The sequence below is a fragment of the Podarcis pityusensis genome (assembly GCF_964106645.2).
Source record: "Podarcis pityusensis genome assembly, chromosome: 12".
In the NCBI taxonomy this organism is placed as follows: domain Eukaryota; kingdom Metazoa; phylum Chordata; class Lepidosauria; order Squamata; family Lacertidae; genus Podarcis; species Podarcis pityusensis.
The window spans coordinates 6513592-6539318 of record NC_138037.1 but is presented as its reverse complement, the minus strand read 5'-3'; the positions used below and the strand labels follow the sequence as shown (position 1 = coordinate 6539318).

The 25727-nt window shown below is 47.1% G+C and overlaps 2 protein-coding genes across 6 annotated transcripts in view; one reads left to right on the top strand and one right to left on the bottom strand.

Annotated features, from left to right (window-relative positions):
* Positions 1-15818, top strand: part of LOC308459086 (7-alpha-hydroxycholest-4-en-3-one 12-alpha-hydroxylase-like) — a 393862-nt gene extending 378044 nt beyond the window's left edge. Inside the window, exon 2 of the mRNA XM_080974171.1 lies at positions 15677-15818. The gene's annotated coding sequence lies outside the window, so the exon portion shown is untranslated. The remainder of the gene's footprint in view (positions 1-15676) is intronic.
* Positions 1-25727, bottom strand: part of GJC2 (gap junction protein gamma 2) — a 66905-nt gene that overhangs the window by 13618 nt on the left and 27560 nt on the right. Inside the window, exon 1 of one of the 5 annotated variants that reach the window (XM_080974207.1) lies at positions 18733-18849. The exons of 3 other annotated variants lie outside the window; for them this stretch is intronic. The gene's annotated coding sequence lies outside the window, so the exon portion shown is untranslated. Of the gene's footprint in view, positions 1-954; positions 1539-18732; positions 18850-25727 lie in introns of those variants that run through there. One more of the 5 variants, XM_080974203.1, reaches the window with a different exon arrangement.

The window sequence follows — 25727 nt, the reverse complement described above, 5'->3', positions numbered from 1 at the left end:
CTTACTGAAGAGTAAATAGGATTGCCCTGCAACTTTAGGAGTGGGGTGCGGGTGGACGGAAGCTCGATACATTTGGGAAACTGCCTTAAGAACTGTGCATTGTGGCCTGAGCGCTCAAAGGCAACAGACCTTTTCTTTGACTGAACGCCATAGCTGAGATCTCTCGTCTTCCTCACCGTTTAGCCTGGAGAAGAGGAGGTTAAGGGGTGATATGATAGCCATGTTCAAATATATAAAAGGATGTCACATAGAGGAGGGAGAAAGGTTGTTTTCTGCTGCTCCAGAGAAGCGGACACGGAGCAATGGATCCAAACTACAAGAAAGAAGATTCCACCTAAACATTAGGAAGAACTTCCTGACAATTAGAGCTGTTCGACAGTGGAATTTGCTGCCAAGGAGTGTGGTGGAGTCTCCTTCTTTGGAGGTCTTTAAGCAGAGGCTTGACAACATGTCAGGAGTGCTCTGATGGTGTTTCCTGCTTGGCAGGGGGTTGGACTCGATGGCCCTTGTGGTCTCTTCCAACTCTATGATTCTATGTTACATGAGCTCCAAAGGCCGGCACATAACGCAAGGAATGTGTTCTACAGATAACAGGGAAAGAGAGAGGTGGGATAGGCAGCCCAGGAGAAGTCCACACCCTCCAACATTTCTCCGGTGAAAATAGGGACGTCCTAAGGAAACGCGGGACAATCAGAGACCGGGACGGCATCTGTAAATCTGGAAAACAGGGTTACTTGGGGGGTCTGGAAAACTCATGTATGATGAGGATTAAGGAAAAGCGCGGTTTGAGGCGGTGGAAAAGAAAGCAGGAGAACTAAAATGCGGTCGTTTGGTAGCATTTCATTTTTATAACACATTCTCACCCACCCTGTTTGGGTATCCCCTCCATTCTTCCCCCGATTCTCACGCCGTGAGATGAAAACAGAGAGAAATTGATAGGAATAAGCTACTCACAAAGACATAGCTGAAGGCTCCCTTGCCATCCAGATCTCCCCAAGGAAGTTTTTCCACAACCACTGTTTCTTCAGGAAGGCAGCGGGGAATATGAATCCCCATCAGGAAAATGTCTCGTGAAACTAACGCCCCACCAGCTGGAGAAGGAGACTTTTCAGCGAACTTTTAAACACATCCTGCCGGACTCCGCCTTTCCGACAACGAAGCTGCCACCCCCCTTCTCCACCTCTATTCCCACCGCGAAAAAATCCCAACAACCCTGGGGCAATGGCTAAGAGCAAAAGCCACGTTTTCCTTCTCAGGAGGAAAAGGAGAAGCCTTCGAACAAAAGTTTCATGGGAGTGGACGGGAAGGTATTCCAGTCTTTGCTCTCACTGGGTCCATCCATGCGTCCTGTGCTGGAAAAAGCTGACTAAGCAGGGATTTTATAAAAGGAAAAAGGGGGAAAGGAAAGGGAAAAAAGACCCCACTCTGAAACTCTCTTTCAAATCCTTCTGGTTTAACATTGCTGTGTTTTGCTTTCCCCTTATTGGGCGAAAGTTAAGAGCGCCAGTCTAGGGCATCAGTAACGGATTTGGAGGACGGAAAGCGTGACTAATGAGAAACATCTGGGAAGCACATGGGCTGGGATCTGGAGGGGAGTCACTGGCAGGAAAGAAAGACTCCTCAAGGAAGGAGCAGGAAAGCCATTTGTCCACTTAAACACTGAGAAGCTATTGGCAACTTCCGGGGCAGGAAGCTGGCTTCAACCTGTAGCCCAGAAAGCCAGTTCATAAAGTAAGAATTTATGATGCCTGAAATTCTGCGTGGGTTTCCCCCCAAATATCCACATTTCTGCAACTGGAGAAAGGCTTTTTGAAATATACTGAGTCGAGTCATGCTCTTTATTTCAGCTCATAGGAACAGTGATTGATTTCCTCCCCAAAAACCTCAGGCTTTATATACATTATTTACACAATGGGTCCCGTGTGATTGGCTGACTCTACTTCCCTCCTGGAGCCTGATTGGTCTGCTCCTGCAGGCCAATCAGGTTGTTGCATTCTGGGATCCTACCTGTTATGTACTGAGCTGAATCCTAGAACAATAGGATCCAGAATGCAGCAGTCTGATTGATCCGCAGGAGCCACCCAATCCAGCTCCAGGTGGAAGTGAATCAGCGACCTGATTGGCCTGCCAGAGCAGCCAATCAGGCTCCTGGATGAAGTGAATCAGCAACCTGATTGGCTTACAGGAGCAGCCCGGAATTAGCCAATCTTGCGGGGCCCATTGTGTAAATAATGGGGAAAGTTTCATTCATTGCTCCTATGAGCTGAATAAAGAGCATGAAATTCACACTCGACTCCGAGTATATTTCACTACCTGTCTATTGTTCTAGGATCCAAGCTCAGTAAATAACACTTTTTTGTGGGGAGGGGCTTACCCACTTTGCTAAGTCTGCAAATAAATTAAATGTATCAATTGGCAATGTACTGCATTCACACCAGTCTGTGCAATTAGCGGGAAATTAATTCAATACTTTGCCCTGTGTTCAGGGATAATGTTTGGGATTTCCAAGACCTTAAAGCAAGAGAAAAGGGTGTGAGTGTGTTGGACAAACTCTTAGTTGGAGCCTTCTTCAACCCCAGATGTTAGACTATTAACTGCCATCATCCTCTGACCAGAACTGATAGGGGTTGGAGTCCAACATCTGGAAGTCACCATGTTATAGGAAATTGATTTATACCAGGTCAACCATTTGCCCATTTGCCCCCAGTACTGCATACTCTGGCTTGCAGGAGCTCTGCAGGGTCTCAGACAGAGGTCTTTGCCATAATTTGATTCCTGACCCGTTTGCTAGGGATGAGACCTGAGACCTCTGTAAAAGGACCCCTGACCATTAGACCCAGTCATGACCGATTCTGGGGTTGCGGCGCTCATCTCGCTTTATTGGCCGAGGGAGCCGGCGTACAGCTTCCGGGTCATGTAGCCAGCATGACTAAGCTGCTTCTGGTGAACCAGAGCAGCGCACAGAAACGCCGTTTACCTTCCCGCTGGAGCGGTACCTATTTATCTACTTGAACTTTGACGTGCTTTCGAACTGCTAGGTTGGCAGGAGCAGGGACCGAGCAACAGGAGCTCACCCCGTCGTGGGGATTCGAACTGCTGACCTTCTGATCAGCAAGTCCTAGGCTCTGTGGTTTAACCCACAGCGCCACCCGCGTCCTCTGTACACAATTGCAAACTCTCTACCAGTGAATTACAGTCCCTCCCTCTTGAGATGCTAACAGCCCAGTCCGCCGCACATCTACTCAGAAGTAAACCCAGCAGAGTTCAATGGGATTTACTCCCTGATAAGTGCAGAAGACAGCAGCCAAAAAACGATGTGCATGCATTTATTATTTGTCTTTCTAAGACACCTCATTAAAAAAGTTATCTAGGCGACGCACAATAAAATGCAGCCATAAAACCAAGATGCAATTAAAAAAAAAACCCGCAATGAACTTTTAAAACTCCAACCACCATAAAAAAATCAAACACATAATAAAAAACAATTTTTAAAAAGCACAGTAGTGAAAACCAACTGTCACATACAAGGGCTAAAACCCAGCAAACAGAAGCTAGCTCCCCACTCACCAAATATCTTAAAAGCTCTGGTAAAACAGAAGAATTGAAATCAGGAATACCGAGTCAGAACCATTGGTCCAGTTAGCTCAGTATTGTCTGCACTGATTGACAGCCGCTCTCCAAAATTTCAGGAGGCGGATTTCCTAGTCCAACTGGGCAATGCTGGGGATTGGGACCTTCTGCATGCAAAGCAGGTGCTCTATCACTCAGCTACAGCCCTTCCCTAAGAATCTTAGACTTGTGCTGAAATGACCATTATGTGGGCACCAAGTGAGCTTTCCTGGGGAAATTCTACATCCAGGGGGGCCACCACTGAAAAGGCTCTTCGGCTGCCATTTTCTGAACTTCAGACCAAAAGGGCACACTGAGAACAGCCTTAGTGGACAATGCTAAGGTAAGGGTAGGGGCATATGGGAGAAGGAGAGATGTACCAAGGGCTTTTATCAGTCCTTGAACTGGGCCCAGAGATGAATTGCAAGCCAGACAGAAAATGTTAAGAATAAAATTGGTGTACTATGGTTTAGAAAGGCAGGGAGGACCTGGAAGTTGCCCATTAGCTGTAAGCATCTGAATAGCAGACTGAGCGGGCAAACCAATCACCTGGTCACAGTATCCCTACTATACTAACAGCTCCATCTGATATACGGCTGAGACTCTACCTGCCTGCGCACAGTCTCACCAGAGTGGTACATGCTCTGGTTATCTCCCACTTGGACTACTGCAATGCGCTCTCTGTGGGGCTGCAGGTGGCTCAGAATCTGCAACTAATCCAGAATGCAGCAGCTAGACTAATGACTGGGAGCAACTGCTGGGACCATATAACACTGGTCCTAAGAGACCTACATTGACTCCCAGTATGTTTCCAAGCACAATTCAAAGTGTTGGTGCTGACCTTTAAAGCCCTAAATGGCCTCGGTCCAGTATACCTGAAGGAGCATCTCCACACCCATCAATCTGCCCGAGCCCTGAGGTCCAGCTCCGAGGGCCTTCTGGTGGTTCCCTCACTGCGAGAAGTGAAGTTACAGGGAACCAGGCAGAGGCCTTCTCGGTGGTGGCACCCACCCTGTGGAATGCCCTCCCATCATATGTCAAGGAAACAAACAACTATCTGACTTTTAGAAGACATCTGAAGGCAGCCCTGTTTAGGGAAGTTTTTAATGTTTGATGTTTCACTATGTTTTTATATTCTGTTGGAAGAGTGGCTTAGGCAACACAGTCAAAGTGGTTGAGGTACAAATAAATTATGATGATGAGATGAATTGTGTTTCTTCCTAAGTTATGGCAATTGTTTCTAAATCCCCTCTCTCTATATATGCAAATGTTATACAAATCTCTTGTCCTTTCTTTTTTGTGGGGACGCCTAAGCGGCCACTGTAAAATTGCATGCATATGTATTGTGTATCTTAAGAAAGAACTAGGCTCTCTTGCTGGTCTGATTTCCAGCAGCAAGAGAGATCTAGACATTTCCTCTGAAACCTAAAATGAGAGACTGACCAAGAGTCTACCAGAACCTCCAGGAGGTTTTGCCATGTTGCAATTTCAAGACGGACGGAAGTTTCATCCCAGGGAACAATGGGATGCAAGGGAGAAACAGAACTGGTGCAAATTTAGAAACAAGAAAATAAATACAAAGAAGGGAGGAAGCTTCAAGGACCGAGAAGATTTTTTTTTTTTTTTTAAGAAAAGAATAGAGACAATAATGTTTATGTGGGGAAAGACAACGGGAGGATGTCATGCTAGACAGCTAGGAAGAGAGTAAGGGCAGATTTTATTGTTTCAACCAAAGGTTGTGATGGTGTTAGATAGGAAGATAAGAAGCGTCTGGGAGAGATCATCTGCCTTGCAGTACTGATAAAGAGATGTACAATTTGGGGAGGATGAGTATTTAATTTGCAAACCTGCCTAATTTGCAATAGAGAACCAGAATAGAGAACCAGAATACAGCCATCCTATGAGTTTTGGGTTAAACCACAGAGCCTAGGGCTTGCTGATCAGAAGGTCGGCTGTTCGAATCCCTGCGACGGGGTGAGCTCCCGTTGCTCGGTCCCAGCTCCTGCCAACCTAGCCGTTCGAAAGCACATCAAGTGCAAGTAGATAAATAGGTACCACTCCGGTGGGAAGGTAAACGGCATTTCCGTGTGCTGCTCTGGTTCGCCAGAAGCGGCTTAGTCATCCCGGCCACATGATCTGGAAGCTGTACGCCGGCTCCCTCAGCCAGTAAAGCGAGATGAGCGCCACAACCCCAGAGTCAGCCACGGTCAGGGGTCTCTTTACCTTTTATGAGTTTTGCAAGGGTATTCTCTAGCCAAGTAAACAAATGCATATACCTGGGTAAAGTTTGCATTAAAAAATGCATGTATTTGTGAAAACAACATACAAAAATGCATGATTTTAGGGGCAAATGCTCTGCAGAAATGAGACAAAATTTGCATTAAAAATGTGCGGCGCAGGCGAAATTCACATTGCAATGCCAATTAATTTTCCAAGCCTGGAAAAGTAGCTCTGTATCTGCCAGCTGGAGACTCGCTCCTGCAGCTGCTGGATTGCAGTTTGTGGCTGCAGCCCTTTATCAAGGCCATCATTGTCACCGCGGAGTCCTAAAATGGTTTTTAAACAAGATATTGTTCAGGCATAAACATGTGCTTAGGAGATGGGCACCCTCCTCCTTAAATAACTTCCTGCGTTTCCTGAACTCACCTCTTCCTGGTGGCCGCTGTCTTGGAGAGGGGGAGCACAAAGCTGCTTTGGACTTGAGGCAGACACAGGAAGATGAAAAAGAAATGGACACACCACAGATAGGGCACGCTGTGTTGGAAAGGCTATAATCCCAACTTTCCTTGAGCACAATCCAAGGGAGGTCCATGGTATGAATTAAAAAAGATCTTTAAATATAATTTCAATAAGAAACCAGAGATGTTTTTGTTAGGTTTAATTGGAGATGAAATTCCAAAAAAAGAGATGTGAATCTGTTTATGTATGCCACAATGGCCGCAAGGGTACTTCTGGCTCAGAAGTGGAAATCGCAGGTGCTTCCAACATTGGAAGAATGGCGGACTAAAGATGGTGGAATACGTAGAGTTAGCAAAGTTGACGGGGGAGATCCGGAATCAGTGTGGCGAACTGGAGCAAAAGGACTGGAGCAAATTTATATTATATATGAAAGAACATTGTAAACGTTTGTTGCTTTGAATTGAAATGTTTTGTAATGGGAATATAAGGAACTGATTTACATTTAATGGGGGGGGAATATAAAAATAAGAGAGAAGGTAAAAAAAAGTGGTTATGGAAATGCTAAGAATAAAGTAAATATGAACGGAAGTCAGAAAGAGGGGCAGGAGGAGGTTGGTGCTCGGATAGAGTGATGTTTGAGTTTACTGAATTATGTATGGAAACTGTGATTATGATAAAATTGAAAATGCAATAAAAATTATATATATATATATATATATATATATATATATATATATATATAAAGGGAGGTCCATGGAAACATCTAGCCTTGTGTACAGCAGCTCCATGTTATTGTGATCTATACTCCATACATTTTGGACAGTCTATTACAGGATGTATCTTGTAGGTGAATGCGAACGTTGTGCACATATATGGGGTTGCAATGGAGCCTGCTGGTCTCAGTGGCCCAGTTACCTGTGAAGGACAGGTAATTGTGCTCTGCCTTCAGTCCGGTTGGAGCAATTCAATGAACGGAATTAGTATTGCAGAAATTAATACTGCACAGCTTGAAGCAACTGGATGCTTAAAAATAGACTCCTTTGGGGATGGAGCATTGTCCAGACCACGGGTAGGCAAACTAAGGCCCGGGGGTAGGATCCAGCCCAATCGCCTTCTAAATCCAGTCCGCAGACGGTCTGGGAATTAGCGTGTTTTTACATGAGTAGAATGTGTGCTTTTATTTAAAATGCATCTCTGGGTTATTTGTGGGGCATAGGAATTCATTCTTTTTTCTTCTTCTTCTTCAAAATATAGTCCGGCCCCCCACAAGGTCTGAGGGACAGCACTGAGGGACAGTGCTGAAAAAGTTTGGTGACCCCTGGTCCAGACCCATTAGACATTATTCAAAACTTTCCTTGCAGAACTTTCTTCACAACAGAGCAAAAACATCAAAGATACATCCAAATAATTCCATAAGACATCTTGTGCTGTCCGGCATAGGCTCAGCATCTTTGAAAATGTGAAATACTCTGAACAGACCTATAAGCAAAGGTCTTTCTCTCTTTACAGCCCCCATTAGCTTGAGGCTATGCGCTCCTTGAGTGAGCTACATCAGACATCCTTACTTCCACGGAGCTTGGGAACAATGACTAAAGGCATCCTTTCAAAATGGAGATTTGCAACCAAATACCTTTGTCACCTGATCTAAGGTTAAACACTCACGTGTTAGCTAGCAGAATACAGCAGCAGTTAATTATCAACCCATCTAGGAGTTCAGAGACTGCTTACTATACTCCAGTGGAATTTCCAGTGTCAAACCTTTCAGCGATGCACACAGGCATGTTCCATTCCGGTGTCAATCAAACAATTATACTTAACAATTACCAGCTGTCAAAAGAGCCTGCCTTTTGGATTTCTGCCTGAGACCCCACTCTGGGCTCGCATCCTTCGAATCAGAAGGCATACTGAGCAGTGATTCATACAGAGAAGCAGCAAATAAGTTCCATTAGAGTAAACCTGCTCTGGCATAAGCTTGAAGTCTATGTCCAGTTTTAATTCAGAATAAAAAGGGTTCCTCTGCTGTCAAAAGTTTCGGAAGCACTTATCCAAATGTCTAGGTATTCTTTGGAAAGCTTTTGCCAAAGCACAAACAATGGAAACACATAAACAGCCCCCCCCCCTTCAGCCCTGAACAAAGGTTTATTACACTAACTAGATATGGACCACAAAAACATAGCATTTCTGGTACAGTGTTTGTGTGTGGAGTAACAAAAAATAGCAGGGAAGTCATAAACACTGGCCAAATATTTGGTCTGGCAGGCAGCTAACCATGTATTTCAGAGAGACGCTCAGAAGCTCAGATAAACACTAATTAGATACGGAAGGTTAAGCTGTCAGCAAGAGTTTAACAAGAGAAACCTTCACCCAGCAGGACAACAGCTCTGAGAATACAAAACTGGGTCAGATTCTCTCTTGGATATCAGATCCACCTCTTATTAAGTATCAACACTGTGCTAGTTTTCCTTTCTCCAACACCAGCTGGATTCCTCATTTTGAATGACTGACATCTGGCTACAAATCAATGCAAATTCATTGCACATAAAAAGCTAGGCAAAAGTTCCGACAAGTAGAAAAAACGACAGACTGAGCAGTTTCCTGCCAGCAAGGTAGCCTATTTTAAGGCTTAAAATGTTGTGAGGTTTCTTTGAAGCGCCTTTGCTGATTAATCTCTCCTTCTTGCTTCAATTCCTTGTCTCCTCTGCCCTTTAATCTTATTCCCAGTTCATTTTTCTCAGCTTGTTGTCTACTATACACCCTTCCTTTTTAGACACTTTGCCCGTCTCTGCCCCACGTTCCAAACAATCTCCCAGTTAACTGCCCATGTGAGATTTCCATCCCAGCCAAACTGACAACTTTCCCTTTCCTCACAGAACTTGGACTTCAAACTGCTGGGTTCCTGGAGAAACTGAGCATTCCATTCCACAATGTCATCAGCCAATCAGTGTCCAGGGCTTCACCGCCACGAGCACAACACAGAACAGACTAAGCTTTTTCGGAGCAGCAATGTAGCAGAATCTTCCCTAGGAAACAACACAAGGCAAAAGGAAATCGTATTTTGGGGATTAAAAAAGAACTACACACGCAAATGAAGTTCACAAGGGGAAGGACAGTAAGGAGAGGTCAGAGGAAAAGCAAGCCTGGCTATGAACAAAGCTCAATTTAACATAATGCAAGGAATGAATGCAAGTATAATACAGAAGTGGTTACATCTTCTTAAGACCTATGCCATTGGTAGTCCAGCTGAAGGTCAGGACCATGGCTAAGTACAAGATTTGGGACACAGGTTCATATCCACAAATCTGCGCATTTTTGCCTATGCTAATTTATATGTGCAGATGCATATGTACATGCTACAAAAACCAAGGCAACAAATGTCCCATCTAAGTCATATATTTCCACACACCCCAACCAGGATTCGTCTAGCTCAACTGTTCATTCAGCATTCATCCTGACTTGCTTTCAAAAAGCTTACATGGCGGTTAGACTATGTTTGGTTTTAGTTGAATATTCATTCTGATTCGTTTGTGGGGATGTTTTACAGCCTCTCTCATGGGTGTTGTTGTTGTTGTTTAGTCGTTTAGTTGTGTCCGACTCTTTGTGACCCCCTGGACCAGAGCACGCCAGGCACTCCTGTCTTCCACTTCCTCCCGCAGTTTGGTCAAACTCATGCTGGTAGCTTCGAGAACACTGTCCAACCATCTCATCCTCTGTTGCCCCCTTCTCCTTGTGCCTTCCATCTTTCCCAACATCAGGGTCTTTTCCAGGGAGTCTTCTCTTCTCCTGAGGTGGCCAAAGTACTGGAGCCTCAGCTTCAGGATCTGTCCTTCCAGTGAGCACTCAGGGCTGATTTCCTTCAGAATGGAGAGGTTTGATCTTCTTGCAGTCCATGGGACTCTCAAGAGTCTCCTCCAGCACCATAATTCAAAAGCATCAATTCTTCGGCGATCAGCCTTCTTTATGGTCCAGCTCTCACTTCCATACATTACTACTGGGAAAACCATAGCTTTAACTATACGGATCTTTGTTGACAAGGCGATGTCTCTGCTTTTTTTGCTTTTTCATGGGTGTAGCCAGGATTTATGTTTGAGGAGGCAGGATTTATGTTGGGTTGGGGCAGAACCGAGCTATCTGCAATGTGATTTGGTCAGTTAGTTAAGTATTTTTTATATATTTACTTGATTTAGGGTGGGCAGCTATGCGCATGGCCTCTCTCTGCACCCCTCCATTCTACATCAAAGTTAAAATGCCATTCTGTGTCCAGAAGAGGGTGACAAAGATGGCAAGGGTCCTTCTGTCCAAGTCCAATGAGGGAAACGTTGAAGGACTTGGGTATATTTAGACTAGTGATTATGGGACGACTAAGAGGTTATCTGGTTGTTCTCTCTGAATAGGGCTTTCACAAAGATGGTGGAGCAAATCTGTTCTCTCTTTGCTCCAAGACCCAAACTGATGGGTTCAAATTATAATACAAACCAGGTGGCTAAGAAAGCCCAACAGAGACTCCATCTCCTCAGAGTATTGCGGAAGAACGATGTCAATCAACATTTGATTATCTCCTTCTACCAGTCAACAATAGAAAGTGTCCTTTCCTACTGCATCACGGTGTGGTACGCTGGTTTGACATCAACTGATAGGAAGTGCCTACAGAGGGTGGTGAATACAGCACAAGATATTATGGGCTGTCCCGTGAATCCGCTGAATGACATCACGGAAGAATGTTGCCTCAGGAGAGTGAGGAAAATTCTCAGGGATTATTCACACCCTGGCCGGCACTTTCTTGATATCCTGCCCTCGGGCAGAAGATATAGAAGCACAATTAGTCACACCAACATGGGTAAAGAACAGCTTCTATCCATGGGCTGTTAGGCTGCTGAATGAAAAGATAACAACAGGGCAACTGACTTTCGGGTTGGGTGTGTGTGTGTGTCAGTAAACGAGGGGAATTAAGACTAAGAGAGCTGAGTGGGGGGTGCTCGTGTAATCTCACTGAATACAAGTTGTACAAGTGACAATAAAGTATTTCAATTTTAATTTATAAGAAAGGGGGTGGACTTTGAGTAAATATTATTAGGCCAGTATTAGCCATTTGACGGTGGAACAGACTGACTCTTCTTCCTTTGAGGCTTTTAAGCAGAGGCTGAATAGCCACCTATCGTCGGTGCTGTAGCAGGGAGACTGGACTTGAGGTCCCGGCCACCTCTGTGATCTTCCTCTCTCACATGGCTCCAGTTCCCCCCAACTCCACCCCTTGAGTTTCAGGGTCCCCCTCCTGCCGGCTCACATGACTCCATGTTTTGCACTCTGCTATCAAACTCAAGTACAAAGAAATCTTTTATGACGCTGACCTTGGCTCTCCGTGATTTATTTGCGGCTAGGTTTTTCCCTTCTCTGAGCGATCTGGGCTCCTTCCCAAGACAAGGACAAAATGCTCCAGCTTGTTTTCCACCCAAACATTTGCCCCCAAGGAAAGAAAGCCCCTGCCACACTTCGAGTTGTTGCACGGCAAAGCCGCTCGCTGGCGGAGCTCACACACAAGTTGTGATGGGAAAGACAGACACTGCCCTTACACAACCGGCCTCTATTTTTGAGCTGCTTTTGAGCGGCAACTTGGGGGGAGAAGAATGAGGGCTGCGTCTCTCAAGGCTGGCCAGCGGAGCTGGAAAGGGAACGATCTCCGTTAGTTCCACAAGCAGTGATGGGCCTCTATTTTTGAGCGGCAACTCAGGGGGAGAAGAATGAGGGCTGCATCTCTCGAAGCTGCCAGCGGATCTGGAAAGGGAACGATCTTCTCTGTTCGTTCCACAGGCAGAGGCTTCTTAAGGCATTTGGTGGAATGAATATTGTCTACATCAGACGGAGGACTTTCAGTTCTCTGGGGCAGATAAGAGATTTGGGTCTAGCTGCAGTAATGCTTAGCAGCATTTTCAGTTGCAGCCCTGGAAGGAAATACTTCACTACAGCGATGGAAGAAATGATCAGCAGCACAAGTCTGGGACTGGGTATAGGGCAGGCTTCCTCAACTCGGCCCTCCAGATGTTTTGGGACTACAACTCCCATCATCCCTGACCAGTGGTCCTGCTAGCTAGGGGTCATGGGAGTCGTAGCCAAAAACATCTGGAGGGCCCGAGGTTGAGGGAGCCTGGTGTAGGGGCACAGATTCTCACATGCTGAGAATCTCAGCTTTTCTCGTTTTCCTCTCTCTTTCTTTAAATAAAAAAAAAATACTGATATAAACACATACAAAATACAGTAAAAGTAATAAGTGTAACCAATTGAAATGCTTGCAGAGATAGAAAAAAAATTAAGATACAAGAGGGAGGAAAACCTCAATCCTTGCTGGTGTCTCCAGGCGGGGTTGGGAAAGGTTCACAGCCACAAACCCTGGAGAGAGAGCTGCTGCCAGTCAGTGTAGACAGCACTGAACTAGACCAGTGGTCTGACTTAGGCTGCATACACATTACTGGCTTACGATGCAGCTAGTTGTTCTTTTTCCCCAATGTGGATTGAATCTGGTTTGGGGGACAATGTGTTATGTACTGAAGTTCTCACCCTGGGCCAGCAGGGGGAGACTGTAGATAGTTTTCACTCAGGTCCACATATGCAAATAAGGAATTGAAAGTGACGTTCAGTGATTGGATAGTTACAGAAAGTTGTTACTGTTGCTTTGTAGTTGAGCACTATATAAGCAGGTTGGCTGAACCCTTCAGCCCAGTTCTGTTCTGGCCTGTGAATAAACAAGAGCTGTCTGAAGAATCGCTGTGTCATCTGATATGTTCACCCACAACTTAACACAATGCATCAAAATGCAGTAGAAATGATGGGATAACTACAGGATGAGCATGCTTCTCAAACCAGCAGTGGAAGCATAGTAAATGGGAGCATGCAAAAAGCCTCCAACATTTCTCCAACGAAATTAGAGGTGTCCCCCTCCTACATTTCTCCAGGGACATCCCACCATACCCTCCAACATTTCTCTGGTGAAAATCGGGATGTCCTAAGGAAAAGAAGGGTGAAATATACTCGGAGTTGAGAGCGGATTTCATGCTCTTTATTCAGCTCATAGTGTTGAGGAGGAATGGAAGTTCCCCCAGAATGTCTGCTTTAGATACATTATTTACACAATGTGCCCCACGTGATTGGCTAATTCTGGGATTCTCCTGTAGGCCAATCAGGTTGCAGATTCACCTCCACCTGGAGCTGGATTGGGTGGCTCCTGTGGACCAATCAGACTGCTGCATTTTGGATCCTATTCAACTCAGTGCATAAAAAGGGAATTCCAGGACTGTCCCTGGAAAAATAGGGACACTTGTAGGGTCTGGAGCATGTACAAAGTGTAAGTATCAAACACATATTATAAAGCACATTCCTTTCCAGCACATCAGCACACCTCAAAGCACAGTGAGAGGGGAAAACAGGACATGAAGGAAGATTCTGGGCGCATTGATGGGGACGGCCTTGGCACGCTCTTTAAAAGTTCCCCTCTCCTTTTCGTCTCTTCTCTTTCCAAAAACAGCAGAGCTGGGATAAAAATGTCTGTGGCCTTCTGGTAAGAGGCGATGTCAATTAATTAGCTGCTTTGCTATTTGCTTCCCTTTCCTGAGATTATAGGGATCGTTGAGGAGATGTGGTGCCATTGGGGAGCTGTTGGAACAAGGGCTGGCCCTGGGTCTCTCTCTCTGAAGCATCCATCACGGCTCCTGAAACCTTCATAACAGGAAGCAATCATGTTTCCCATATTTTCATTTGACCATATCCCCCTCTTTTTCAAATGAAGTGGAGCCAGAGACCATATAACTGGAATCCCTTTCTGAATGGAAGGAAACGGGAACCCCCCCATTGTAGTCCTTGCCAAAGTCCACCCAGAGATGCCGTCCGCTCCACCTTCCATATTCACATGCAAACAAGGGCTCCGCTTGGAGTTCAAAGGCGAGAAAGGCTTTATAATAGCGAGAAAAGGAGGGGAAAGGAAAGACAATGGGCCTAGGGGAAAGGGAGGGGGCCGGCACTGTTCAGTGAGAGAGGGGGTGTCTTTTTCGGCACCTGTGCAAAGGGAGGTGGGTGGCCAAGGGTCACGGCTGCTGGACCAGGGCTCTGGGCAGCCAGTGAGAAAAGGAAGCAGAGGCGTAAAGAGAACAAAGCCATGGAAAGATCTGTGAAGCAAGAGCACTGGCGGGAAAGGGAAGCCAGCCCCTTTCGGAAGGTAGCTTTTGCAACAACAACGAAAAGGAAGGGACCTCTCTGGTCCCTGGCCTTTGCAAGCCTGCCCACTCTGCATGGTGGGAAAGGAGCTTGGCCAGGTGTCCGTCGTGCATTCCCAAGAGCGCATTTGTTCCCAAATGTTTCGTGGAGGGAAAGGGAACCGGCCAACAGAATCCGGAGCAAACCTGCCGGTTACATCACCAGCTCAGGCGTCATCCATCCGGTGCAGTTCCAGGTGAATTTAGATGACCAAGAGCTTCTACTGCAGGGTCTATGCACCTCGTGAACCAGTGAGGCAATTGCGGCAAACCCCATTTAGCAAACATTTTTTGAAAATGGGAGCAATTGCAGAAGTCTGCTTCAAACAGTGGTCCAGCCAGAAAGCTCATGAGCTTGATGTGGCGATTCTGAGTCAAGATCAAGTTCCAGCACCATAATTCAAAAGCCAAAGAATTGATGCTTTTGAATTCTGGTGCTGGAGGAGACTCTTAAAAGTCCCATGGACTGCAAGAAGATCAAACCTATCCATTCTGAAGGAAATCAGCCCTGAGTGCTCACTGGAAGGACAGATCCTGAAGCTGAGGCTCCAAGACTTTGGCCACCTCATGAGAAGAGAAGACTCCCTGGGAAAGACCCTGATGCTGGGAAAGATGGAGGGCACAAGGAGAAGGGGACGACAGAGGATGAGATGGTGGGACGGTGTTCTCGAAGCTACCAGCATGAGTTTGACCAAACTGCGGGAGGCAGTGGAAGACAGGAGTGCCTGGCGTGCTCTGGTCCATGGGGTCACGAAGAGTTGGACACGACAAAACGACTAAACAACAACAACATGTGTGAGAGAGGCATGTGCCGATATGTATGTGTCCGGCACGAGCACACGTTGCACGCATGTGCTGTTCGTGTGTTTCCTGTGTGCAGAATCAGGTCCCCCGGCGACGCAGAGACACCACACTAGCATCGCGGCTTACTGGGAGAACAGTGGGGAGGGCAAATCAGTGAGGAGGTCAGTGTGAGGGCTGGATGGGTTCTGCTGTTGCATTTGCACCGTGTCAACCTCCTTGTTACCTTGCCCCTCCCTATCCTGGCAAACAACAGTGGCTCGCCTGCTGTGAAGCTGGTGTAGCGGCTCCACCCAGTGGAAGTCCAGTGTGGAACAGTACAGTGGTACCTCGGGTTACAGACACTTCAGGTTACAGACGCTTCAGATTACAGACTCCACTAACCCAGAAATAGTATCTTGGGTTAAGAACTTTGCTTCAGGATGAGAACAGAAATCGCGCGGCAGCAGCGGGAGGCCCCATTAGCTAAAGTGGTGCTTCAGGTTAAGAACAGTTTCAGGTTAAGAACGGACCTCCAGAACGAATTAAGTATGTAACCAGAGGTAGCATTGTATATGTTCTGCATGCAAGAAGCCCACCACTCCCAGTCCAACACCTGCAAATTGCGCATGCCCTGACTACCATATGATTTTTCAGGGCTTGCATAGCTCCATGCCCATCACTTTGTAAGGTCCGATGATCAGCTGGGCAAAAATAGGGTCACCTGGAGTCAGCAGAACTTATCTTTTCTGGCTCGTGAGCTGTATTTATTACATAGAATCATAGAATCATAGAGTTGGAAGAGACCACAAGGGCCATCAAGTCCAACCCCCTGCCAAGCAGGAAACACCATCAGAGCACTCCTGACATATGGTTGTCAAGCCTCTGCTTAAAGACCTCCAAAGAAGGAGACTCCACCACATTCCTTGGCAGCAAATTCCACTGTCGAACAGCTCTTACTGTCAGGAAGTTCTTCCTAATGTTTAGGTGGAATCTTCTTTCTTGTAGTTTGGATCCATTGCTCCGTGTCCGCTTCTCTGGAGCAGCAGAAAACAACCTTTCTCCCTCCTCTATATGACATCCTTTTATATATTTGAACATGGCTATCATATCACCCCTTAACCTCCTCTTCTCCAGGCTAAACATGCCCAGCTCCCTTAGCCGTTCCTCATAAGGCATCGTTTCCAGGCCTTTGACCATTTTTTGACCATTTTTGACCATTTACCCTTGGTCAAGCCTCCAGAGGCCACATGGCAGGGAAGGGGGATGTCAACGCACTTTTAAACACAGGAGAGTCATTGTGGCGCAGTGGTTAGAGTGCTGGACTAGGACCTGGGAGATCAGGGTTCAAATCCCCACTCACCAAGTGACCTTGGGGAGCAGTAAGTAATTCTCAGCTTAACCTACTTCACAGGGTTGTTGTGAAGATGAAATGGAGCTGGGAGGAGAAAAGCTCCTTAGGAGAAAAGGGTGGGGTGTGAATAAAATAAAATAAAATAAACATATATGCACAAAAGGTGGACACACAGAGGCACCAACTCTCTGCTCGCCTGATCTCTGCAAAGCACTTAAGGAGGGAGGATTACTGCCAAATGGATCGATCTGATTACTGGAGAGGAGGCAGTTTGCACCCCCATTTTGGCACCAAGCTCTGCCCACCCCCACAGGGCTGTATCTATTATCGTTTTGTAAATGTTTTTGCTACTGCCCAAATCGGTATCGTCTTCACGGGTCAGAATAATTTGCTTGCTGGAGAGTAGGATTGAAGAAGAAGAGTTTGGATTTGATGTCCCGCTTTATCACTACCCTAAGGAGTCTCAAAGCAGCTAGCGTTCTCCTTTCCCTTCCTCCCCCACAACAAACACCTCACAGAGTGAGGCTGAGAGACTTCAGAGAAGTGTGACCAGCCCAAGGTCACCCAGCAGCTGCAGGTGGAGGAGCGGGGAATCGAACCCGGTTCACCAGATTACGAGTCCACCACTCTTAACCACTACACCACACTGGCTCTCACACTGGGCCCACAAACTGGGGGTCAGCTTTAAAAGCTGGCCATCAGAAGCAGACCAGCACCCAGCGGAATTGGAAAAGTGTGGCTTGGTGTAATTTGAGCCAGCTTGCTGGCTGCAGACAAAACCTCACAATCACCTTCTGGATCAACTCAATTCAAGAGCAACCCCACCCAAAACACACCTAGATGGCTATAACTGCCTGCGTAGCCCAAATAACTGCATATGTCTTGCACAATGTGTGAATAATTAGCAATACAATAATCTGTAGCACCATGTTAGCTTCAAGTTATACCATATCGCCTGAATTATATATAATTATATATAGTCATCCCTCTCCATGTTTGCAATAGACACCTGTTTCTAATACAGAAAACTGTTGTGTCTGCAGTAAGTTCAAAACTAAATCCATTCTCCACAGTTTAAAAGCCCCAAAATTAATGATAAGACTTTTTTAAAAAATACTGCAAGCCTTTTGTTAATCTTCAATCCCAGCATAAGCAAGCTAACAACAACAACAATAGAATCATAGATTTTTAGAATTGGAAGGAATCCCGCATGTTATCTGGTCTGACTCCTTGCAGTGCAGGAATCACTACTGAAGATCCTTGACTGACAGCCGTGCAACCTCTGCCCTGTGGTGCTCGGGAGAAGGGTGGTAGAAAAATTCAGTAACTACCGTATTTTTCGCTCTATAAGACGCACCAGACCACAAGACGCACATAGTTTTTGGAGGAGGAAAACAAGAAAAAAAATATTCTGAATCTCAGAAGCCAGAACAGCAAGAGGGATCGCTGCGCAGTGAAAGCAGCAATCCCTCTTGCTGTTCTGGCTTCTGGGATAGCTGCGCAGCCTGCATTCGCTCCATAAGACGCACACACATTTCCCTTTACTTTTTAGGAGGGAAAAAGTGAGTCTTATAGAGCAAAAAATACGGTAATCCCTAATAATGACAGTCTGATTCGCTGTTGAGCAGCTCTCACAATCTGTAAGACTGTGCATCAAACCTCATTAAATACATGTGTGTTTGTATGCGCACATGTATTATATATGCATAATCAGGTGCGCGCACCCCCAGAATTTCCTCTTCAAAATTGTAACATATGGGAAGCAAAGTTCATAAAAACTCCCTCAAACCTCAGACTTCAAGGGAAAATAAATAAATCATATAATCAGGAGCAGGAAGGTTTCAGTGGGCTGCAGACACGCGAAGAGAACTACTTCAGAAGTATTTTCTTTCCCACTCAAGCTTAGGGATTATTAGCATGATTATTACCCAAAACAAGCATTCCCTAAGCTTGCATTGAGAAGAAAATAGCTTTCGGAAATGCATTTGCTCTTTGCTGAAGGCTTCCTGGAGGGGTCTCTCCTGCACTGATGCACTAAACCCCTGAAAGGAGCCACTTTGCAAGCCCCAGTACCTTTTCCAGAGAGCTGGTGGGGCAGGCAGCTCCGAGCAGAGCAGGAGAGACGCCTCTTCTTCCGAAGCTCAGGTCCCGCTCGCTCACAGCTGGATGGCAACAAGGCTGATGTGCCAGCGGCAGCAGGATGCTGGAGAAAGTGAGCTGGGGCGGCTTCCTGGAAGTGTTTACATAGGTGTCTCCAATCTCCACCCCCCACCCCCAAATGAGACCCAGGAGAGCTGGCTCTGTTCGTGCAGGCAGGCAGGAGGGGGGGCCCTTGTCCATCACCGCTCGCAGGTGTGGACGACTGACGGTTTCCGTGCAGGCAAATAGGTCCGAGGTTCGTTCCCTGGTGCCGCAAGGTAGGGCCAGGGATGTTGCTGCCTGAAACCCTGGAGAGCTGGAATTTTCAGATTGGGAAAGGTTATGGAAAACTGACCTGAAATTCTCGCCACACTGTACGTTGAAAGAAAACTATATGAAAACGATGTACCGGTGATATTTGATTCCTAGTAAGTTAGCGAATAGGGAACGCGGGTGGCGCTGTGGATTAAACCACAGAGCCTAGGACTTGCCGATCAGAAGGTCGGCAGTTCGAATCCCCGCGATGGGGTGAGCTCCCATTGCTCAGTCCTGGCTCCTGCCAACCTAGCAGTTCAAAAGCACGTCAAAGTGCAAGTAGAGAAATAGGCGGGAAGGTAAACGGCGTTTCCGTGCGCTGCTCTGGTTCGCCAGAAGCGGCTTAGTCATGCTGGCCACATGACCTGGAAGCTGTACGCTGGCTCCCTCGGCTAATAAAGCGAGATGAGCACTGCAACCCCAGAGTCGGCCACGACTGGACCTAATGGTCAGGGGCCCCTTTACCTTTAAGTTAGCAAAAATGTATAAGGCAGGTACTAAAATCTGCTGGAAATGTAAACAAAAAGAAGGCACCTTTTATCCTATGTAAGGTAATAAAAGCATATGGGAAATGATATATAAGGGAATGAAAAAAAAAATTAAAATAACAGAAGCCTTTTTATTAGGAATGTAATTAAAAAAAATTGGAAAATGATATATAATGAATTGAAGAAAATGTTCCATTTAACATTTGTTAAAAAACCTAAAGCATTTTTGTTAGGGATTGTAGGGAAAGATCTGCCAAAAAAGCTGAAAAACATATTCGTGTATGCAACAACGGCCGCAAGAGTTCTGATAGCACAAGGATGGAAGACTGAAGAAACCCCAACTAAAGAATCATGGCAAGAAAAATTGATGGACTATGCAGAACTGGCAAAACTGACATACAAGCTACGGGACAAGGATAACTGTGAGTTTAAAGATGAATGGGAACCCTTTACAAAGTATTTGAAGACGCAACAAAGAGAACTGGACTCCTTGGCTGGCTTTGAATAAACATTCACAAACTTTTCTATTGATGACAATCAGCTAAATAGTTTGAGGATCTATACAACTGTGTAACATGCAGAAAACAGCATTTTTAGAGAAATCAAAGACTGGAACTGAGGGAAGCCGGGGGTGGGGGTGGGTGGGTTTTGTGTGGGAGGGGGGAGGGAGGGAGGAAAAAGGATGATATGTTTCTGGATAATATGTTTTGTTTTAATTTTGAATAAAAAAGTTTTGTTTTGTTTTTTTAAAAAAAGATAAAGCTGCTGTCCAAACAAAGCACATTAGCATTTCACTTCCCTGTTCTGGTTACAGCCCATCTTTCCTTCGAGGAGTTCAAATGGGTGTGTGTGGTTCTCCTCCTCCCCCCTCCCATCCCATTTTATCCTCAGAACAGCCCTGTGACCTAGAGACTGGACCAAGGTCACCCAATGAGCTTCATGACTGAGAGGAGTTTTCCCTGATCCTAGGCTGAGACTTGATCCACATTTTGTATTTTCTGAGAGTGTGGAAATAGCTGAGGCCTGGATGGTTAGTTCTGTCCCGTTGCAATACAGTCCCCAATAAAGGAAGCTGCCTTGCACCATTGTTCTAGCTAGCTCAGAAATGCCTACACCAGGAGTGGGGGATCTAAGGTCCAGGGGTCATGTGTGGCCCTCAGAGTCTCTCTCTCTGGCCCTTGGGCCTCACCCTCTGGCCACATGCCTTCTCCGCAGGCCACACTCTTCAACAGCCCTCCCTCACACCCTCCTTGAGTGTTCTGGACTAGCTAGAGGGGATACCTTGAATTATGGACGTGCTTCGGCCTCGGCCCAGTATACCTGAAGGAGCGTCTCCATCCCCATCGTTCTGCCTGGACACTGAGGTCCAGTGCCGAGGGCCTTCTGGTGGTTCCCTCACTGCGAGAAGCCAAGTTACAGGGAACCAGGCAGAGGACCTTCTCAGTAGTGGCACCCGCCCTGTGGAACGCCCTCCCACCAGATGTCAAAGAGAAAAATAACTACCAAACTTTTAGAAGACTTCTGAAGGCAGCCCTGTTTAGGGAAGCTTTTAATGTTTAATAGGTTATTGTATTTTAGTGTTCTGTTGGAAGCCGCCCAGAGTGGCTGGGGAAACCCAGCCAGATGGGTGGGGTATAAATAATAAATTATTATTATTATTTGCTTGGACAGTGGTTAAAGAAAAGTGTATCACAGACAGGTTGAACACAGAGGAATAGTGGGAGGAACCAGCTGGGGAACCCCAAGGCAAGAAGGCTCAGAGCCCGGGGAGCAGTGGTGGGGTGATGACGAGTGGTCATAGGGAGAAAACCAGGAAAAGAAGGTGTCGGAAGCTGAAGAGGTAACAGGGCTTAGTGAGCTGGAAGAGTCTGGGGCAGAGAGAAGCCCAGAAACAGAGACAGAAGCTAAGGCCGGAGAGGAAGACAAGAGCAGAGATGAGTCAGGCTGGTGAAGAGTCGCGGGTGTCTCCCCCTCCTGCTGCGACAACCTCCCCTTCCCACTGATCTCCCAGAACCAGGAGAGGCATGAAAAGGGCAGATATGTTTGCTTCATGCAGGCGCAGTCTCAGATTGCTTGGGGAAAACCTTGGAGAGGAGGGGACTTAGGCAGCTGTGGGGAGACGGGGACCTTCAGCCTCAGCAACTGCAAGACCTACCGGAGATGAGTTGCTGTGTTCATTATTCCTGACACTCCTGTGCAGATCTTGTTCTTCCTAATAAAGAGTTAACTCCAACTCGCACAGTGTGATTTACTGCTGGCTGGCTCCTGACAGATGTACACAGAAACAAGCCTACTGTATGAAGGCAAAATTCACATTTGCTGCGCTCTCCACTTTTGCCTCTGGTCTGAACCACCACTGGCCATGTGGCCCCTGGAAGTCTGAGCAGAAGGGAATGTGCGTCACTGTCCGATTCACGGGCGATCAAAGTCCTGGCAGGGGACGTCAGAACCGGGAGCAAGATGGCGGGGTGGGAGCAGGAACGGAGGTCCAAAAGCCAGGAGTCAAAGCCAAGAGTCCGAGGGTCAGAGAGCCGGGAGTCAAGAAGCCAAGGGTCCAAGAATCAAGAAGCAGGGAGTCAAGAAGCCGAGGTTCAACGATCAGGAAGCAGGCAGTCAAGAAGCCGAGGTTCAAGGATCAGGAAGCAAGAAGCCAAAGGCAGGAAGGAAGTTGCTGTGGCAAAGAGCTGAAGGGAACTGCTGACCTTATATCCCTTCCTGGCTCTTTCCACCAGGTTCTGTGAGTTACCAATTGGCCTCACCTGTGTGGCCGTGCCTTGCTTCTCCAGAACAAACTTAGGAAGGCCCCAGTCCTGCAAAGTCCTATTGGTCACAGGACCTGGCTCCTGCACGCACACCTGACAATGTGGCTCTCAGGATGAAGAAAGTTCCCCACGCCTGTCTACTACAGTTTTTAATCTGTGTGCATATTTAATGGAGGGGGGACACAATGATAAGAAAGTATCCTTCGGCCGCAGTCTGAAGTGGTGTAGTCCTCGTCTGCACAAGCAGCAAGCAAGTCCTTTTTCCTCCCACAACTGGAATCTGGCGTTGGGGTGTGCATGTTTCATCCCAATATAGAAATATGAGCACATATAACCACGCTGTTAACAAGCCACTCCAGAGAACGAGGAGTAATAAAGAGCCCCCGAAAGAGAGGAGAGGGGAGAGGAGCAGCTGTAAAAACAAAGATTAAAATGAGCTAAACTCCAACAAGGTTCGAGTCAGCGGCCTCCGCATGGCAACGAAACCTCCACCCGGTTCAACGCTGGGTTTTTCCTTCCTTCGTGGGGTGGCATGATTTTCATGAATGAACGAGCATCTATGAATGGTGGAAGTTGTGTGCTCAATCTGGGTTTACCCCCCCCAACTCCTATTAAAAAAAAGGAGGTAGGGCCCAGAGCTGGCTGTATAAGGCAGGCACAATGAGGTGACAGTCTGTGAGGATGGAACAATGATGCCAGGAGCAGCAGGCAAGTCCAATTTATTTTAGCACTGTTTCTAGCATGGACCCCCATGTGAAATGGAAATGCAACCGCCGAATTATCTGGCTGTTGGGAACTCCAGAGCTTGAATCGGGAACCTTCTGGGAGTGAGGCTGCCTGCCTGGGAAGGCAGTATCAGCTGCAACAGTTAGCAGGCAGTTCAAAAACTCAATTGACCAGGCGTAGGGTTAAAGGTAAAGGGACCCCTGACCATAAGTTCCAGTCGTGACCGACTCTGGGGTTGCGGCACTCGTCTCGCTTTATTGGCCGAGGGAGCCGGCGTACAGCTTCCAGGTCATGTGGCCAGCATGACTAAGCCGCTGCTGGCGAACCAGAGCAGTGCACGGAAATGCCGTTTACCTTCCCGCCGGAGCAGTACCTACGTACTTTGACGTGCTTTCGAACTGCTAGGTGGACAGGAGCAGGGACTGAGCAACAGGAGCTCACCCCGTCGCAGGGATTCGAACCGCCGACCTTCTGATTGGCAAGTCCTAGGCTCTGTGGTTTAACTCACAACGCCACCCACATCCCAGGCCTAGGGTTAGGCATGAGCAAATTTGCCAATTTAAGTTTTCTCATTTTTCAGCTCCAAAGTTCAGTTCTCCAGATTTTCGCATCAGTTTGCAATTTTAAAAGTGCCCGTAAACATTCGTGAATTTGTCCTAATATGGAACTTTACCCAATCTAAGTCATTTTGCAAGCCATAGGCACCATCCACCACAGGGCCTGGTATAAACCCGCTTTATACCAGGTCCTAATAAGATGGGTAGTGGGTAGTGATGTATGGAAGTGAGAGCTGGACCATAAAGAAGGCTGATCGCCGAAGAATTGATGCTTTTGAATTCTGGTGCTGGAGGAGACTCTTGAGGGTCCCATGGACTGCAAGAAGATCAAACCTATCCATTCTGAAGGAAATCAGCCCTGAGTGCTCACTGGAAGGACAGATCCTGAAGCTGAGGCTCCAAGACTTTGGCCACCTCATGAGAAGAGAAGACTCCCTGGAAAAGACCCTGATGTTGGGAAAGATGGAGGGCAGAAGGAGAAGGGGAGGACAGAGGATGAGATGGTGGGACAGTGTTCTCAAAGCTACCAGCATGAGTTTGACCAAACTGCGGGAGGCGGTGGAAGACAGGAGTGCCTGGCGTGCTCTGGTCCATGGGGTCACAAAGAGTTGGACACGACAAAACGACTAAACAACAACATTTGTGAGAGAGGCATGTGCCGATATGTATGTGTCCGGCACGAGCACACGTTGCACGCATGTGCTGTTTGTGTGTTTCCTGTGTGCAGAATCAGGAATCGGACATGACTAAACAACTAAACAACAACAAAATAAGATGGTATGACCACTGGTGGAGGAAGGGGTGTGTGGTGGGGGCGGTCCATCCCGGGTGTCGTCCCTGAGTGGGGGTGACATCGCCGCCCCGCCCCCCCTGGGACGCTTGCCATGGGCGGCGCTATCCTGGGATGCTCACCACTTGCCATGGGCGACTAGCTCTGCCTCTGGGTAGGACCCTGATATTTAAAAAAAGAAACACATACCCAAGTCACCCCAATTGGAAATTCAAGGAAGGCTCCAAGGCCATCACAAGCTTCCTTGCAGAACCAGAACCTTCAACAGGCAAGCAGATGCAGAACATGGTTCTCCAGCTGTTTCTGGACTACAACTCCCATCAACCCTAACTAGCAGGACCAGTGGTCAAGGAGGATGGGAACTGTAGTCCAAAAAACAGCTGGAGACCCAAGTTTGGGAAACCCTGAACTGGAGGCCGCTGAGGAACCGCACATAAAAACCCAGCAGGACCTATTGCTTTTTTGTAGCCAATGAAAGTCATCCCTGCACATGCACGAAAGACAGTGGGCGATTTTGCAAGATGGGGTTGGGGGGTCTGGCAGCCCCAGGACTTCGCTTGGGGTGAGCAGATCCTGGAGGGGAAATGGCGGCTCATCATTCTCCATCCCCAACTAACCTTTGCATTCCTCGGCTAAGGCGAGTCTTCCCGACGTATCCCCAGACAGCTGCCCCAGCCCACTGGAATTCCAGCCTCAACGCGCACACACATGGAAAGAAAGAATAGGTAATAAACCCTGTATGTCATCGCAGCTTCCTCCAACAATGGAAGGGTCAGTTCCTGTGAGCCAGGGACGGCTGCCGGCATTTCAATAGCTGGAACTAGGTGTAGCTCAGCTCCGTGAGTCAAATATACAAGCAATTCAGGGTCCGAAGCTCTCTACCGGTCCGTATCTTAATGCTCTGGCAAGGGAGCAGGAAATGAACAAGCCATTCCTAAAGGCCACAATATTGCTGTTTCAATCCTCCTCTAATTTTCCACCACCGGTTGTGAAACTCCTCTCTTGACCACTGCCAAGGGGTAATTAAGAGCAGGATGGCAGTGCTTTTGCCAAGGGGTGAGGTCAACCTCATACTGAATCCAGTTTCACCTGGATTTTTCACGGGAAGCCAGTGGCAGAGTGCAGGCATGGCGCTACGGAGGAAGAGCAACTCTGTGCGCAAAGTCCACAGGTTCAACCCCTGCTGTCCTACACTAGTGTAGTTGTGATGGCCTGGGAATCCAATTCAGAGGCTGAACCTGAGGAATCTCAGCCTGCACAGGAGTCCCCACCTCCAGGGCCGGCTGAGCTG